Raw genomic sequence first — 16,694 nt, 5'->3', positions numbered from 1 at the left:
TCTCAAAACCCCTACCCATGAAATTTGAACTCAAGATTCCTTCGTTCATTCGTCCATCAAACAAAGATTCTATTTCGACCATTCTCGCACCCACAACCCATATCCACTTGATCCAAACCTAAACCAATCAAACTTTTCCAATCACCCTAGAATATCGAAAAACCCCTACATATGAAATTCCAGCCCAAAACACCTCAATTTACACTCAATCATACCAAGATTCTATTTCAAAGTTCTAGATTAATCGGATTACAAATCTGCCTGATCCGGGCCCAGTTGGCTCCATCTGATTTTACCAATCATCTTAGACTAACCAAAAACCCTACCCTAAGAAATTTCACCCAAAAGTGGCTTTATTTTCCCTTTCATCACACAAAGATTCTATTTCGAGACCCTAGATTAATTAAATCAAACCCTTTCCAGATCTGCCCAATCCGGGCTTAGTCAAGCCAATTTGACCCCACCAATCAACTCGGAATGTCCGAAAACCCTACCCTGTGAAATCTCAGCCTAAAACGCCCTCATTTACTCTTTCATCTAAAAAGATTTCGTTTCGATCAATTTCGTTGACCCATAGACACAAACCCCCTTTGTAGTCAGACCCATCTAACCCTCCATCTTTGACCCAAAATCTCAGCCACCCATATAGAACCCCGGTTCAACCCCCTTGAACTTGGTTTGACCCATTTTGTCGAAAATCACCAAAATGCCCATTTTCCCCAAAAATTATAAAAATGCCCCTTAGCCCTGATATAAAACATTAACCTATCTTCAAGAAAGAAGGGGGGCCGCTAATCCACTGTTCCTCTTCTTCCCCTGTTCAAACAAAGAAGCAGCGGCAGTAGAGTGGCGAACAGTGGCAACAAACCTCCCTCTTTCACTCTCTTAGACTTCTCCTCGTTTTTCTTCATCTTCTTCTTCCCGTATCTCCCCTTTCTTCTTCCTCTGTCCTATCACAGCCGCTGCAACCATTTGTAACGGCGATTTGAATCAACTAGCGTTGGCACCCCATCTCAATAACTCTTTCTCTCTCTCTCTCTCACACTCATTCGTCTTCTTCTTCTTCTTCTTCTTCTTCTTCTTCCTCAGACCACCCAACATCCATTATTCATCGTCCCCTTCCTCTCAAATCCGAACTGAAGCAGAGTAGTGGAGACCCCTCCTAGCTTCTTTCTTATTGCCTGCCTCTCTCCCACTCCTCCCTCACATCGTTTTCCCTTCTCCCTCTTCCCCCATTTTCTCCCTCCCTCTGTTTTGTCTCCGCCGCTGTAACGTCCAGTGGCGGTAGATCTGCCCGTCCCATCTCTAATCTCTCTCTCGCTTTCTCTCTCTACACATATATATTCTTCTCCTTCTTCTTCTATTTTTTTACCCAAAAAGGATACTTCACAGTCTTCCTTTCTTGAAACAACGGTGAACAGAGGCGGTGGCAACTTTTCAATTCGATTGAAGCAGATCCATGTCCGATCACAATCATTCATAGCTATCATCATTAGGATTATGGTGCCCTGTTCAAATCGCACTTCACTACTGATCTCTCAAGTTCAATTTCGGTCCCCGTCGTTGTTTCTAGACTCTCTGTCTGAAAGAGACAAAATCTTCCCTTTGCAGCTTCCAGGTTCAGGAAAAAACCCAACCAGGTAATTGAAATCTCTTAATGTTTCTTCTGTGCTTTATCCTTATTCTTATTTTTTTCTTTTTCTGTTATCTTGTTTCATTTTCCTATGCTTTGTGATGGCTTAATCGGAATCTCAGGAGGTTACCAGAGCTGGTGGTGAAATAATTGTTGAACCAATCTCTGTCGAATCCTCAATGTTAATCCCATTTCGTCATAGTCTTTTATTGGTATTCTAGATTTTATGATGTTCTGTTTTGATGAGTTTATAATTGAATGCGTAAATTTCTTATTGTCTTATTTGACTGAATGGATGGTTGTTTTTTTTTTTTCTCTTAAAATGAGAGACACCAAGTTTGTTTTGATTATTCGACATCAATGATACCGGGGTCTGAGGAGGACTGTTAATAGCAACACTTGGGTTAAGCAGGCAAAATAAACCAAAAAAAAAATTATAACAATAAATAAATATGATAATAAAAAAATAACAACCAAAAAGGAAAGAATAAAATAGGAGGCTAGAAATCTGTAATGGTGAGTCTTTATCACTGGTGCGGGATACTTAGTTTGATAGATTAGAAATATAAGAAAACAAAAAAAAAATACAAAAGATAAAAGAATAAATAAATAAATAAAATATAGGTAACAATGATTAAAAAAAGTTTACAAATAGGGTTTCATAAGAAAAAAAAACAAAATAAATGATTAATTAATTAATAAAAAAAATAGAAAAAGTAAGACAAATAAGAAAAAATAAAAAATATACATAAATAGAAAATAATGAAAATTGATAAAGTAGATTCCTTTTTGTATTGGCTTGTTTTGATGTTTGGTCAATATTATCATATTGGTTAGCACTTTTGTTACCCCATATGGGCCCCACCTATTGGACCCAAGAGAGGGGTGCCTAACCCCTTCCCTCTCCCATTCGAGTCTTACCTGGATTGGTTTAGTCGGTGCCTTGGGCTTTGGAGTCACCATTAAAACAAAGCATTTTAAAAATCATTCTCAGAGGTTTCATCACCTCCATTCCCTAATTTGATGGGCGGCACTCCATTTCTAGCCCAAATGGCAAGTGAGCCTATTTTTCGATGCTCACGGATTGGTGACTCCATTGGGAAGTTCTTGGACCATAGGTGGGGCCTGTTTGGCTTAATTGCCATTTTTGTATATATTGCATACTTTTGTGTTGTTTTCCTTCTATTAGAATAATAACTGCTTTCTTGATGTTTATTTAATAGTTTGTTATTGCTTTATGTTTGTTATTTCTTTATCTGCTCATGCACACTCTGTGCACATCATCTTGCATTTAGATTTAGCATCCCACCTTCCTATTAGGAAAGAATCTGATACACTTGGGCCATCTGGACTAGGAACTCAGTGAGGCCGGTGGAAAGCTCTCAACCAATCATGAACCTGAGAAGCCCATATGGGTGGAGGTTTGCAGATTGGTGACATCAACTATTGATCTAGGTGTCACACTCCAACCTCATGCATCACATTCCACGTAATACACATGTGTTAGCTTAGTCAGCTAAGGTGCCGACCACCTCAACATTGCTTGTTTGCATGCCCCTTGTGGGACCCACATCAAATGATAACACAAAATAAAAAATATAAAAAAAGGATAAAAAAGGTCAAAACAAATAAAAAATCAAGAGTCAAACAAAGTAAAACATAAAAAAAAGAAAAAAAGTAAAAAAAAATTAAATACAAAAGGGGCAGTAAGGTTTAGTTAAACAGAAATATATGAAAATGAAAATTAAAATCCAAAAAATTAAAGAAGAGAAAGAGAAAAAATAAAATTAAGGAAAAGAGAAAAAATAAAATAACCAAAATTTCCAATAAAAAAGTAAAAAAAAAGTATAATAATAAGTCCAAGAAAATTCAAAGAGAGAAAACTAAAAGGGAAGTTTTTAAGTAGGAAAATTCAAAAGAAAAAAAATATATAAAAAATGTAAAGAAAAAGAAAATATGAAAAATCCAAAATGAAGTAAAGTGTCAAAAAATAAAATAAAAAGCAAAAAAAACTATCATAATTCAAAACAAAAGATTACAAATGTGTGAAATATTAAAAAAGTCAAATAAGAGATTTAAAATCAGCAAAAATAGAAACACAAAAGCAAAAAAAAAAGAGAGAGAGAGAGAAAGAAGAAAAAGAGAAAAAAAAATGAAAGGGAGAAAAAAAGAAAAATAAAATAAAAAAAAACATAAAAAAGAAACAAAAACAAATTTCTGAAAAATACAAAAATAAAGTGATGTGTTAGAAAAATGAAATAAAAAGAATCAAATAAGAAGTTCAAAAAATTCAGCAAAAGTAGAAGAAAAAGAAAAAGTAAAAGGAATAGAAATAAAAAAGAAGAAAAGAGAAAAACGAAGAAAGAAAAAGAAATAATAAATGAATAATAAACAAAAATCATGTAAATATGAGAAATTCTGAATATTTCTTTAGGGTAGTTAAAGAAAATAATTATAGAACAAATATATAAATAAATAACCAAGAATTAAAGATCTAAAAACAAGAAAAAAAAACAAAAACAAAAAGACAAAAAAAATTTAAAATAAATAAAAAAAACAAATATAATCAGCTCAGATTAATCAAATAGTAAAAAAATAATAAAAAAAGAGAGAGATAATAGATAAGTAATAACTAAGTTGTAAAATGTGGGATTTGTATATAGTGATAACATGAAACAAAAAAGAAAGAAAGAGAAAAAAGTAAAAAAAAAAGAAAAACAAAATAGAATGTCAAAAATTATTTTAATAAAAGTAAGACAAAAGTCCAAAATTAAATAAAAATGAAAACATACTGAAAGTCGATAGATAAAACACAAAATACAAAAAGAAAAAGGGAAAATAAAAAAAATAAGAAATAAAAATGCAAGAAAAATAAGAAAAGGAAAAATTTGAAATATAAAAAATACAAAAAAGGGGAAAATCAAAATACAAAAAAAAAAGAAAGCCAAAATTCAAAAGAAAGAAAAAAAGGAAAATAGAAAAAGGAGAAATAGGATGTGAGATAAAATTATAAAAACTAAAAAAACATCAATAAATTTATAAGGTAATAAGGTAATAATAAAAAGATATATAAATCAAAAAAAGAAAGAGGTCAAGTAAATAAATAAAAAAATATAAAGGAAAAAAAAGAAGAAGAGAAGAAAAGGACAAGGACTCAAAGAGAGGAAAATAATGAATAGGAGAATAAGAGAGATTCCCCATAATATAATGAACAATAATTTTCAAACAAGTTGGAATTAATATCAAGAGAAAATCTCATATAGTGCTTCAAGAAATTGAAAGAAAAAAATAATAAAAAGTAAAAAAAAAAAGAGAAGAGAGAAAAAGTGCAAAATGTAACTAATAAAAAATAATAAAATCAGAAAAAATCAGAAAAAAAGATGAAAAAAGAGAGCAGAAAATAACAAAGAAAGGTAATGTAAATAGGTTAAGTAAAATAACAAAGTTTCCCTTTGTATGCTTTGATGAAACATGTGTGCTAGTTGTTAATGATTGATTGCATTTTTTCTTAAAGTCAAAATTAAAAAAAAATAATAATATGGGTTTTTCCTCTCAAATTAGAGGTAATCAAATTAAACTCCTTAATGTAAATGTTTTAATCTTAATCAGGTTTTTCCTCAGTTTTTGCTTTGTTTTAGAAGCATTTCCCTAATTTTTCTGCATTTCACGATAGAGGTCCACTTCGTTTGCATCGTATTGCATTTTACATTTCCTTCAACTTAGTCGGCTATGAAGGCATTAGTAGCTTTTCTGGCCATAGAGCAATCTTGAGCCACCATCCTAAACTACTTCTCCTTATCATCCCTATTTTTCTCATTCCCATTCTAATGCAACTGGAATCTAATAAACCAACATCCATCATACTCGGCTCCTTAACACTCACTCTTCCATTAGTACCCTTGGATTCTTTAATTAGATAACCAGTCCATAGCAGCCTACCCACTTCGTAAGTGGTCAACCCACTCCCAACTTCATGCGTATTTCTTTATTTGCCCAAGTGTTCACCCCATCTAGTTTCGAACTAGGGGCAGGCTGGTTTTGCCGTTGTTTTCTTGATATTTTGTTGGCATTGCATGGTTTTCACATACATTTTGCATTGTACATATCCCTCCTTAGCGGCCATAGGTAAGACCTTCCACTACATAGCCCTTAGTAGTTTTCTCTTTCCCTTTTAGTTGTCCAATTTTTAATAAAAACCAAAATGAGTAAAAAAGAACAACAAAACATGCAGAAAAAAAAGAAAAAAGAAGAAAATTACCAATTGCATTTCTGAATCAAAGAGTTTCCTTAGGACCATGGCATCTAGTTCCAAGAAGGTTAAGACATCGGATTTGGAGTACATCATGTTATTAAGATCAAAGAATCCCAGGGAATCGTACATTGAGACAGGTGATCAACATTACCATTCAGTAAGCATAGCATTGCCACTGAGCATAGTACCCAAATGTGAAGATGTAGCTAAGTTGAAGAAAGATTTAAAGGAGTTAAAGCACATTCAGTCCTCTCCTGCACCAGATTTCAATAAATTGTGCTTATACCTAGGATTAGAATTGCCAAAATGTGTTAAATCCTAGAATTTGAGAAGTATGGTGGAAGAAGTTGTCCTAGGGTGCATTTGAACATATACTATGGAGAGATGTTTGAACTCGGGGCAGATGAGGGAGTCCTTGTTCAGCCTTTCCAATAGAGTTTGGAGGGTGAAGCACTAGCATGGTTTGCATCACTTGAGGTAGATAAGAAGAAGACATGGAATCAAGTGTCTACAACTTTTCTCTAGTGGTTTGATTATGGCATAGATTTGGCTCCAACAAGAGGGACATTAAAAGGCATGCAAAAGACACTCGAAGAAAGTTTTGCAGAATATGTGCACCAATGGAGATCTATTGTTGCTCAGTTGAAGACTCCCCATTCCTTTGGAAGAAATGATCGAATTGTATCTAAGGACTTTAGAGCCACCTTTCTCTACATTCTTGAAGTATCATGATTTTAAGTATTTTAAGGGCATAGTCACCGTTGAGAAGATAATTGAGCGTGATTTTCAATCAGTAAGCCACGTAATGACTACAGGCCCTCCACCATCTCAGGAAGTGAATGAAGTACAAGCTGCTTATCAACAAGTTAGACCTTCGAGTCGTAAGCGTCCTGTTCCTCCCTCTCAATTAGATAGATGGGTTATGAAAAAGTTTACTCCGCTCCCAATGCCACTTTCTCAGTTACTTCCTCAATTGGCACAAGAAGGATATTTGGTTCCACTTCAACCAAAACCAGATGTAAGAGCAACCTACATTCCAAAACCACTCCCTCAAGGGTTTAGATTGAATAAATTCTGTGATTATCATCAGAAAACTGGACATCCTACTGACCAGTGTGTTCCTCTCCGGCTTGCAATACAAAATCTTATCGACAGTGGAATCTTTTAGCCTTAGCGATATACCACAAGTTTTGATCTTTTGTTTTTTATGCTCTTTTTTCCTCTTGACTATATTTGAAATTGTAAATAACCCAAACTACACTCAGTCTAATCCCTCACGAGGGGTATGTAGGCAGCTTGGGCAATGGCGCTTGGGTGCAACTAGAATAATAAAATAAAAATGAGGTCTCTTAATCAAATGAAGTGGCAATTAATCATCTTTCCTTTTATCTAACCTTTCGATCCTAGACTTCGTCATACCTATTGAACAACCCTAGGTTGCCTCCTGGATGTTTATAGCATGCCATTTATAGCATGTTTTCTTGAATGTCATTCACTCTACCAATGGCACACACACATATACATAGAGTTTTTCTTCACATTTCATGCGTGTGGTATCTATGCTTCGAGGTTTGATGCTCCAAGGGGAATGTAAGAAAGAAATAATCGAATGAGGATAATGTTCTGGACATGCTGCCAATGCTCTCTAATGAAAATAGTAGAAGTGACATAATTCTTGAATTGCAATTGTACTTAACGAAGGCTTCATCATGAAATCATCTTTTCATCATCTCCTTTTCCATCCATTTTGCATTTTGCATAATAATTTCAGCTTCTCTGGCATGATGTTTTGTTCAGAAAAATGTTTATTCCCATTAATGAACCCACCAAGAGTTTGAAGAGCTCAAACAAATGATGAAGGCCTTGGATTCTAAGATGGATCGACTATTATCTCAAGCTGGGGCAAACCCATCACATATCCCCTCATTAGGTGTATCATTGTCCCTTCCAGCCCTCGCGACATCTGTACTCGCTTCCACAACCTTTAGACCACCACCTCAACCAGTATCCTCATCTTCTAAACCAGCCATTCAAGGATTTTCACCTAATGAATCTACAATCATATTGATCTCACCTCCAACAGCTTTGCCTCATGCATCTTCATTACCTAAGCCAACATCACACATGGTATCCCTCGCTCCGGCCCAGGTAAGTCAAATTGGCTAGCCATCTTAGAAGAAGGAGAAAAGGGTTCTTACCCAGCTACTGTGCTCTCATGCCCAGTTATTACCTTTCCTTATTTCAAAGGGATACCTCCGGCCATTGAAATGAAGACCATCTCCGGAACCCAAGCCAAAGACATATGATGAAAATGTTCATTGTGGCTACCATCAAGGGCCAGGACACACAACAAGTTGAAGTTCACTATTCAAGATCTCATCGATGGGGATGTATTCGATCTCACCAGGGAAATGCCAGATATAGCACTACCCATGCCCAAGAAACTGATTCATTAGAAGATATCTCCAGTTTTGTTTTGTTGCATTAGGACTTTCTTTTTAGTTATTCCTTTTGTTTTTGATAGTTTGAAAATGAACTGGGTCATTGTGCAACTCATATTGCATATTAATGGAAGTTTTGCTTAGTCGTTTCATTTCATTGTTTGGCCTTTTGCTTGGAATAAACAATAGGTTTTAATAAGGAGACTTTCCAGCATGGGAGAGAGATAAAGTAGCCACTTCCCTCAGCAAGATTGCATTGTAGGCTCAAGATAGGCCTCAAAGACATAACTTTGTAAAAAAATGATCATTAATCGAAGACTCATCACTAGAAATGTCTAAGGAGGGAGGGTAATCCTATTAATCCTATAGCAGTGTCCATACTCAAGCGCATCCACAGATAAATCCATCATTGATAGCTCAAATTGGGTCAGTCATAAGGTTGACTTCATTACGATGGGGTATGCACTCTATTTAATCTATTTCCTAAGCCAGCATAGAATGAGGGCATCATATTAAAACTAGTGCTTTACTGATGAATCTAGGAAAGGACTGGAGGCCATTATCAACCGTTATTCCCTAGATGTCCCGATCATTGATAACATCGCTAGTTAGCCCATTGAGCTGATTTTATTAGACCTTCTTCTTTGTTAAACCAATCAAGTTCCTAGGATGCTTCTTTCCCAAGGGCTAGGAAAAAATTGAAAAAAAAAGGAAAGGAAAAGAAAAGAAAAGAAAAAAAAAAGAAGAAAAAGAAAAAAATCGCTATCATTCGAGTAATCTCAGAACATTCAAGTCTTGAAGGTGTCAAATAACATAACTATCCCTAAATCATTGGAACTCAAATTGTGCTCAGTATATAGATATTCTTTATTGGTTATGCATTTGATGGAGAAATGATGGGAGGCCCTCTTTCGGTCGATTGCTTTATCCCTTTTCGTCAAACCCTCTTTAGTATTCATTTCGCTAGTTATCCCTTTGAACCTTTTTTGGAACCATCCCTTCAAATACACCCTCCTATGAGGCGGATGTCATATGTTTAATTTTGTGAATCTCAACAAGCTTTTTGAAAGAAAAAGAAACAAGAAGAATAAATTATCGAGGAAAGTAAAAATGAAAAAAAAAAGAAAGAGAATAGAAAAGGAAAATGAGGCATCAAAGAAGAACTGGGGCAACCAATTGCTACTAAGAATGAAGAGAGAAGCAAACAAGAAAAATTGGGGTAGATGTGATGATCAAACCAATGAGATATTGTTCCATAGTGACATCCGTTCTTGGTTTTTGTTTTAACCTTACCCATTTACATTTTGTCATATAATAAAGCCCTCCTTGATCACCCAGGTGTATAACACATAGTATTTAAAGACATGAAGAGCAATTTGTTTAATTTTTTATTATAAGAGTGTTTAATTCAAGAAAAATGAGAGCGAAAGCATAATCTTGAGTAAAGCCCAAAATATGGATTCAAGCATCCGATATCCATCATAATTTAAGTTTCTTGAGCCTTTTATCCATTGTTTCAGAACTATTGTCCTAGGCCACATTTCATCCTAGTTAGAAGTCCTCATCGATTCTTGAGAAATTGGTAACTAGCACTAGACAGAGCTAAGTGGGCTGGCAAAAAAAAAGGAGAGACAAAAGAAAGAGAGAAAAAAAGTTGAGTCTAGTGATCCTCTAAATACTAGGGGCAAAATGGTAAAAAAAGATCTCTTCATCAAAAGTTAAATACCAAAGAAGTGAAATGATCAATCATTTGGAGTGCGGCAAGAGGGTCAATCAGCCCAATTTAAGCAAATTTAGCTACATCCCTCTTTTGAAACTTGTGATTAGCACCTACTTTGAGGAGTCATAATCCTCTTTGTGCAAAATTTGAGCAGTTATCTTTTTCCTGAGTTATCCTTCTCAAATGATCCAAACTAGGGGTAACCCCCCCCTTCCGATGGGGGTTTCTCATTGTGAATATTTGATCAGCAATCATTGCATATCCAATGTTTATGTCTTTAAAATTTGAAACATGTTGATCAGTCCATTCCAAGGCGGAGGTGGCTACTTTGTCTCTTATCCAAGCTTGGAAAATTCCCCAATTCAACTATCTTTGAGAATTCATTGCTTTGAATCATCTGAATTTGACATTTTGCATATTGTCTCCATTGCATTGGGTTTTCAATCACACCTCAGTTTGTTTACAAGAAAACGAATGCATTTTGTTTTCTTAATTGATTGGTTGTTTAAAAATTCCATTTGAAAGTCATTACATGATAAAGTTCATTTTTTGGTTAATCATACCATGCTTTTTAAATCATCCAGCTTCTAAATAATCACATCATATCCCACCATATGGCATAGAAATCAATGTTTGAGTATGAGTTAAATTTGTTTCAAAGTCACTCATGGCATCAAAGTCCCTTGTGGCACTAAAGTTCGTTACAACATTAAAGTCCCTCACGACACCAAAGTCTCTCATGGAAGAATATCGAAGCTTCGTGAATAATTGCATCATGGCATAGCATGACCTTTGATAATTGCATCACAGTTTATCGCACATTAGATTTGAAGATCATTTGTTAAAATCATTCATATGAGTTAAATCTGTTTCAGAGTCCCTTGTAGCACCAAAGACTGTTACGACATTAAAGTCCTTCATGGCACCAAAGTCCCTTGTGGCAATTTATCGAAGTTTTATGGATAATTGCATCGTGGCTTATCGCACATTAGATTTAAAAATCATTTATATGACTTAAATCTATTTCAAAGTCCCTTGTGGCATCAAAGTCCCTTATGGCACCAAAGTCCGTTATGGCATTAAAGTCCTTCATGGCACCAAAGTCCCTTGTGGTAGAATTTCGAAGTTTTATGCATAATTGCATCATGGCATAGCATGACTTTTGATAATTACATCGCGACTTATCGCGCATTAGATTTGAAAATCATTTGTTAAAGTCATTCATTTGAATTATATCAGTATCAAAGTCCCTTATGACATTAAAATTCGTTACGGCATCAAAGCCCTTCATGGCACCAAAGCCCCTTGTGGCAGAATATCAAAGTTTTGTGGAAAATTGCATCATGCCATAACATGACATTTTATAATTGCATTGCAGCTTATTGCACATCAGATTTGAAAATCATTTGTTAAAATCATTCATATGAATCAAATTTGTTTCAAATTTGCTCGTGGCATCAAAGTTCCTTGTGGCACCAAAGTCTGTTATGGCATTAAAGTCCTTCATGGCACCAAAGTCCCTCGTGGCAGAATATCGAAGTTTTGTGGATAATTGTATCATGGCATAGCATGGCATTTGCTAATTGTATTGTGATTTATCGCGCATTAGATTTGAAAGTCATTTGTTAAAATCATTAATATGAGTTATATCTATTACAAAGTCCCTTGTGGCATCAAAATCCCTCATGGCACTTAAAGTCTGTTATGGCATTAAAATCCTTCATGGCACCAAAGTCCCTTGTGGCAGAATATCGAAGTTTTGTGGATAATTTCGTAACGTAATAGCATGACATTTGCTAATTGCATCGCGTCTTATTGCGCATTAGATTTGAAAATCATTTGATTAAAATCATTCATCTGAGTTATGTCCGTTTCAAACTCCCTCACGGCACCAAAGTCCATTATGGCATTAAAGTCCTTCATGGCACCAAAGTTCCTCGTGGCAAAATATCGAAGTTTTGTGGATAGTTGCATCATGGCATAGCATGACCTTTGCTAATTGCATCGTGACTTCTCACGCATTAGATTTGAAAATCATTGGATTAAAATCATTCATTTGAGTTAAGTCTATTTCAAAGTCCCTCGCGACACTAAAGTCCCTTACGACATTAAAGTCCTTCATGAGACCAACGCCCCTTGTGTTGAAGAAATTAACATTGTTTCGCGTCATCGCATAGCATAAATCTTGTTGTTCTCCTAATTTGTAGCAAGTAACTATTTGAGCCGTAGAATAACACACATTTTTGTTAGTCAAAATGCAACACAACACAAAAAAAAATAAAAAAAAGGAAGAGGAAAGAAAAAACCTTGACAACAAGAATCTTGATGATAGGTTCTCCTGCATTTCTAAGCATATGGCAGCATGTCCAGCAATCTCATAACCTTTGATGTTTTTGTTAATGTGTTAAAATTCCCTATCATTCAGCACAAAGGAAAATAATAACCCAAGATATCATATTAATCATGCTAAATCATACAAGACACTGCCGTGCACTTGAAAGCACAACACTTCGCACTCTCATCGGATTTTTCTATTGCTTTGTTATTTTTTTAAGCGTAAACTGCTCTTACATGGAAGGATGTCTCTCGCTTATTAAAAGATCAATTACGCTATATCTGAAGGGATGAGAGATCCATCCTATGGACGCCCAAAGATTGCGGAATAAGGGGCGAATTTCAAAAATTTTATCTCTCCCTTCAACTGGGAATCGTATTCCCTATTTAGAAAATCATATTTTCAAGGATCAATCTTGAACCATAAATTGAACCAGATCTGAACCAAAAGGAGTGGGAGAGGATTATACCTGATACGGAGAAATACTATCTCCCAATGGAGGTGTTCACGCCCAAGGAAGGATCCAAAATCTGCTCCCACTGAAGATGGCGCAGTGAAGGATGGAGCAGAATCAGCAATGTTCTTCAAAAGAACTTGACCCTTCGCAAGAATCAACTGGACGGCTTGTGAGTACAGTTCCAACCAATCTTTTCCCAAAAGATTGAGATCAAGATCAAATCTTGATTGCTCCCAAGAACTAGAGATCGAACTGAAGGAATGGCAATGGCAGGAAGGTGGCGGCAGGAGAGAATTCGCAGTATGCAGGAAATCTCTCAATCTCTCTTTTTCAAAGAGAAGAATGCTATTGATGTTGTTGTGTTCTTCAAGGCTGCCGCCCCCTTCCCTTTTTATAATCTTAAAGGGTTCAGCTCCTAATTAGATTAGGAGTTGCTAATCCAAATCATATTTGGGTTAGAGGTCCCTTAGTGATAAGGGATAATCCTTATCTTATCTGCAGATCAGATCAGTTGTCTCCTAATCTAATTATGAGGTTTCCAGATCTAAATCTTATTTAGATCTTGGACTCTCTGAGTGGATAGGGTCTAAGCCCAATCCTTTTAGCTGACCCACTTTAGAATTCGCCCCCTTTAAATGACTGATCAAATCAGCCCAGTTCGAAATGGGCTTAAGGCCCATTTAAGGTTATGTACTCAAAAAGCCTCCAAACTGCTGCCCAGTTGGGCTTCCTTGTATGGTGTGGGACCCAAGAATTGATCTACACATCAGCCACATGGGTTCAGCCCAGCCTTTGTTACAAGGCCTGGCCGAATGCACTGCTGAAGACAGTGTACCCCCTGAAACCCATCAAATGGGATCTATGGGCCCAACACTTACACTAAGTGGTCCCTGGGCCAAGCCACCTTGTAACACCCAGGGACTGTGGGCAGATGCAAGATTAGCCCATCAGGTGTTATCCTCAATGGTCTTACACTTAACCTCTCAGCCCATAATAATCATACACTGCCCGACAAGAGAGGACCTCTCCCTCGGCTGTAGGAACAGTGTTGCACTCTCCACTCATATGGATCCCGGGAATTAAAACCTTCTTGCAAACAATTTAGAAACCATATATATATACTTTTATATCTTATATAAAATATATTTTGCAAAACAAATATCAACAGTTGAAATCGGCTGCTGGCAGTCTTGGTTTCCATCAGTGAGAGTGCATCCCCGATCATTACCTTTGTCCGACAAAGGGGCTGATCCTGTCACTATGATCACCCACTCAGATGAATTCTCGGACTGTCCCAACATACCCAGGTTTTGACCCCCGCTAAGGATCTCACTGATTGGTACATCAAAGATAGCCCAATCCGACACCTAGTGCAGTATCATAATCGATTCTAGGGGTCGGGTGTAACTTTCCAGTTTTGCCCATCAATCTCCAAGGTCTAGGGCAATACTGGAAATCTGGTCCAGTTCAAAGATTCAATTAATCCTACACTGTATGTGCCTAGGGTCTCACCCTGGCAGCTGAGACAGGCCACTCCAACCGACTTGGTGGCACCGCAGTGTCAGCCTTGTCAGGATAGGTCTCCCCAGACCGACCCACCGGCTGTGAACATTCTAAACTAACACGAGTCTCATTAAGCGTCCAGTTTAAGGGTATTACACAGAAACATACCAAGGGAACATGAATCAAATATGTATTTTTATTCATTTACAATAAACTCATAAAGTACATCATTCTGATTGAAGCTAAGGGCATACAACTGTTTAACACTTAGTGTTCTCGGACCTTGGAATTTGCCTGATGAAATAGGAATGGAAGCTGCCTTTCCTGACCTTGGCTAGATAAGCAACCATGGTGGGGTCGCGAGCTTCATAATCGATAATGACTTGGTTGACCACGAGTTAGGAATCACTACAGATGACGAGGTGTTTGGCTTTTACTTCTTTGGCTAAGGTGAGCCCGGCTGTCAACGCTTCGTACTCCGCTTCGTTGTTAGATGTTGCAAATCCAAACCAGAATGTGTATTCCAGTTTCACCCCGCTTGGTCTGTACAGAATTATGCCCGCTCCGCTTCCTTGTTGATTAGATGAGTCATCAACGTGGAGGATCCAGGGCTCCTCGTCCCAGGTCGGCCTTACTCTGACTGGGACTGGTGTCGCACTGGTTGAAGCTTCATCCACATGCCCGAGCTCGTCTAATTCGGGGATCGCAGTGCTAAACGTGCATTCTGCCACGAAGTCAGCTAAGGCTTGAGCCTTAATTGTCGTCCGAGTTTCGTACCGGATGTCATACTTGCTGAGTTCGATGGCCCACTTTGTCAGTCTGCCAGAGACCTCGGGCTTGAGTAGGATTTGCCTCAGAGGTTTATTCGTGAGGACAACGACGGTGTGGGCTTGGAAGTAGGGACGAAGCTTCCGAGCTGCCATAACCAACGCGTACGCCAGTTTCTCGTTCTCCGGGTACCTTGTTTCGACATCCTACAAAACCTTGCTAACATAGTAGATGGTTCGTTGGACTCGATCTACCTCTTTTATCAGTACCGAGCTGACTACCTCATCACTCGCGGAGAGGTACAGCTTTAAAATATCCCCTTCCTCGGGTCGGGTCAAAACCGAGATACTAACTAGGTATTTTTTCAGCTCATCAAAGGCGAACTGGCACTTTGTGGTCCACTCGAAGTCTTTACTTTTCTTAATAGCCTTGAAGAAAGGCAGGCAGCGATCTGCCGACTTAGACATGAAGCGGCTCAGAGTGGCTATACGACCGTTCAGCCTCTGAACTTCCTTTAATTTGCGAGGTGGCCTCATATCTAGGATGGCCTTTATTTTGTTGGGGTTAGCTTCGATGCCACATCGGTTCACTATGTAGCCCAGGAATTTACCCGAGGTGACACCGAAGACACTTGTTAGGATTTAGTTTCATGTTATACTTGCACAAAATTTCAAAAACACATCGTAAACCATTTATTAAAAATTTTGAAAATTGGGTCTTAACGACCATATCATCTACATAACACTCGACCTTGTTGCCAATCAACGGCTCAAAAATCCTATTTACAAGTCTTTAAAAAGTCACCCTGGCATTTTTTAGTCCGATGGGCATGACCTTATAGCAATACAGGCCGAGCTCAGTAATAAATGTCATTTTTTCTTCATTGGCAGGGTTCATCTTAATCTGGTTGTATCCTGAGTATGCGTCTAGAAAGCTCAACAACTCGTGCCCTGAGGTTGTATCCACTAGACGGTCGATTTTAGGCAGTGGGAAACAGTCCTTTGGGCAAGCCTGATTCTGGTCGGTATAATCGACGCACATGTGCCATTTAACGTTGGCCTTTTTTACCAGAACTGGGTTAGCTACCCAGCTCGGGTAATGGACCTCCTTGATGAAATCGACTGAAAGGAGCTTCCCGACCTCCTCGTCGACTATCCTCCGTCGCTCCAGGGCGAGGTTGCGTTTCTTCTATCTAACGGGCCTGACTACAGGATCAGTGTTTAACTTGTGAGTAATTATTTTTGAATCTATGCCGGGCATCTCTACTGTGGACCATGCAAATATATCTAGATTTTTAATTAAAAAGCTTACCAACTGAGAACGGAGTGGTTCCTCGATCGATGCCCCAATCTAGAGAGTTCTGGCTAGATCTTTTGCTGAGACCAAAATGTGAACCATCTCTTCCGTTGGTGTAGCTCGCTCCTTAGTGTACTCTGTAGGCAATGTTCTAGCACAGAGTGGTTTGGACTGCTGATGTTGGCTGTCGTGAACCGAGGGGCCTTGCCTAGAGTTCGCGGTCAGAACCCCAAACCGGTTCCCTGCAAGCGAACCTTCATGATGCGAGAACCGAGGTGAAACAACTCTG

At 37.6% G+C, this 16,694-nt stretch overlaps 1 protein-coding gene across 5 annotated transcripts in view; it reads left to right on the top strand.

Moving 5' to 3' along the window:
- The first annotated feature begins 780 nt into the window (after positions 1 to 780).
- The window catches only part of LOC104587801 (DNA replication ATP-dependent helicase/nuclease JHS1-like), a 55,567-nt gene continuing 39,653 nt past the window's right edge, over positions 781 to 16,694 (top strand). For all 5 annotated transcript variants that reach the window (XR_016082878.1, XR_016082879.1, XR_016082877.1 and 2 more), the window contains exon 1: positions 781 to 1,640. The gene's annotated coding sequence lies outside the window, so the exon portion shown is untranslated. The remainder of the gene's footprint in view (positions 1,641 to 16,694) is intronic.

This window comes from Nelumbo nucifera, chromosome 2, assembly GCF_055504915.1.
Source record: "Nelumbo nucifera cultivar China Antique chromosome 2, China Antique-T2T, whole genome shotgun sequence".
Classification (NCBI taxonomy): Eukaryota; Viridiplantae; Streptophyta; class Magnoliopsida; order Proteales; family Nelumbonaceae; genus Nelumbo; species Nelumbo nucifera.
This window is presented reverse-complemented; position numbering and strand designations above follow the sequence as displayed.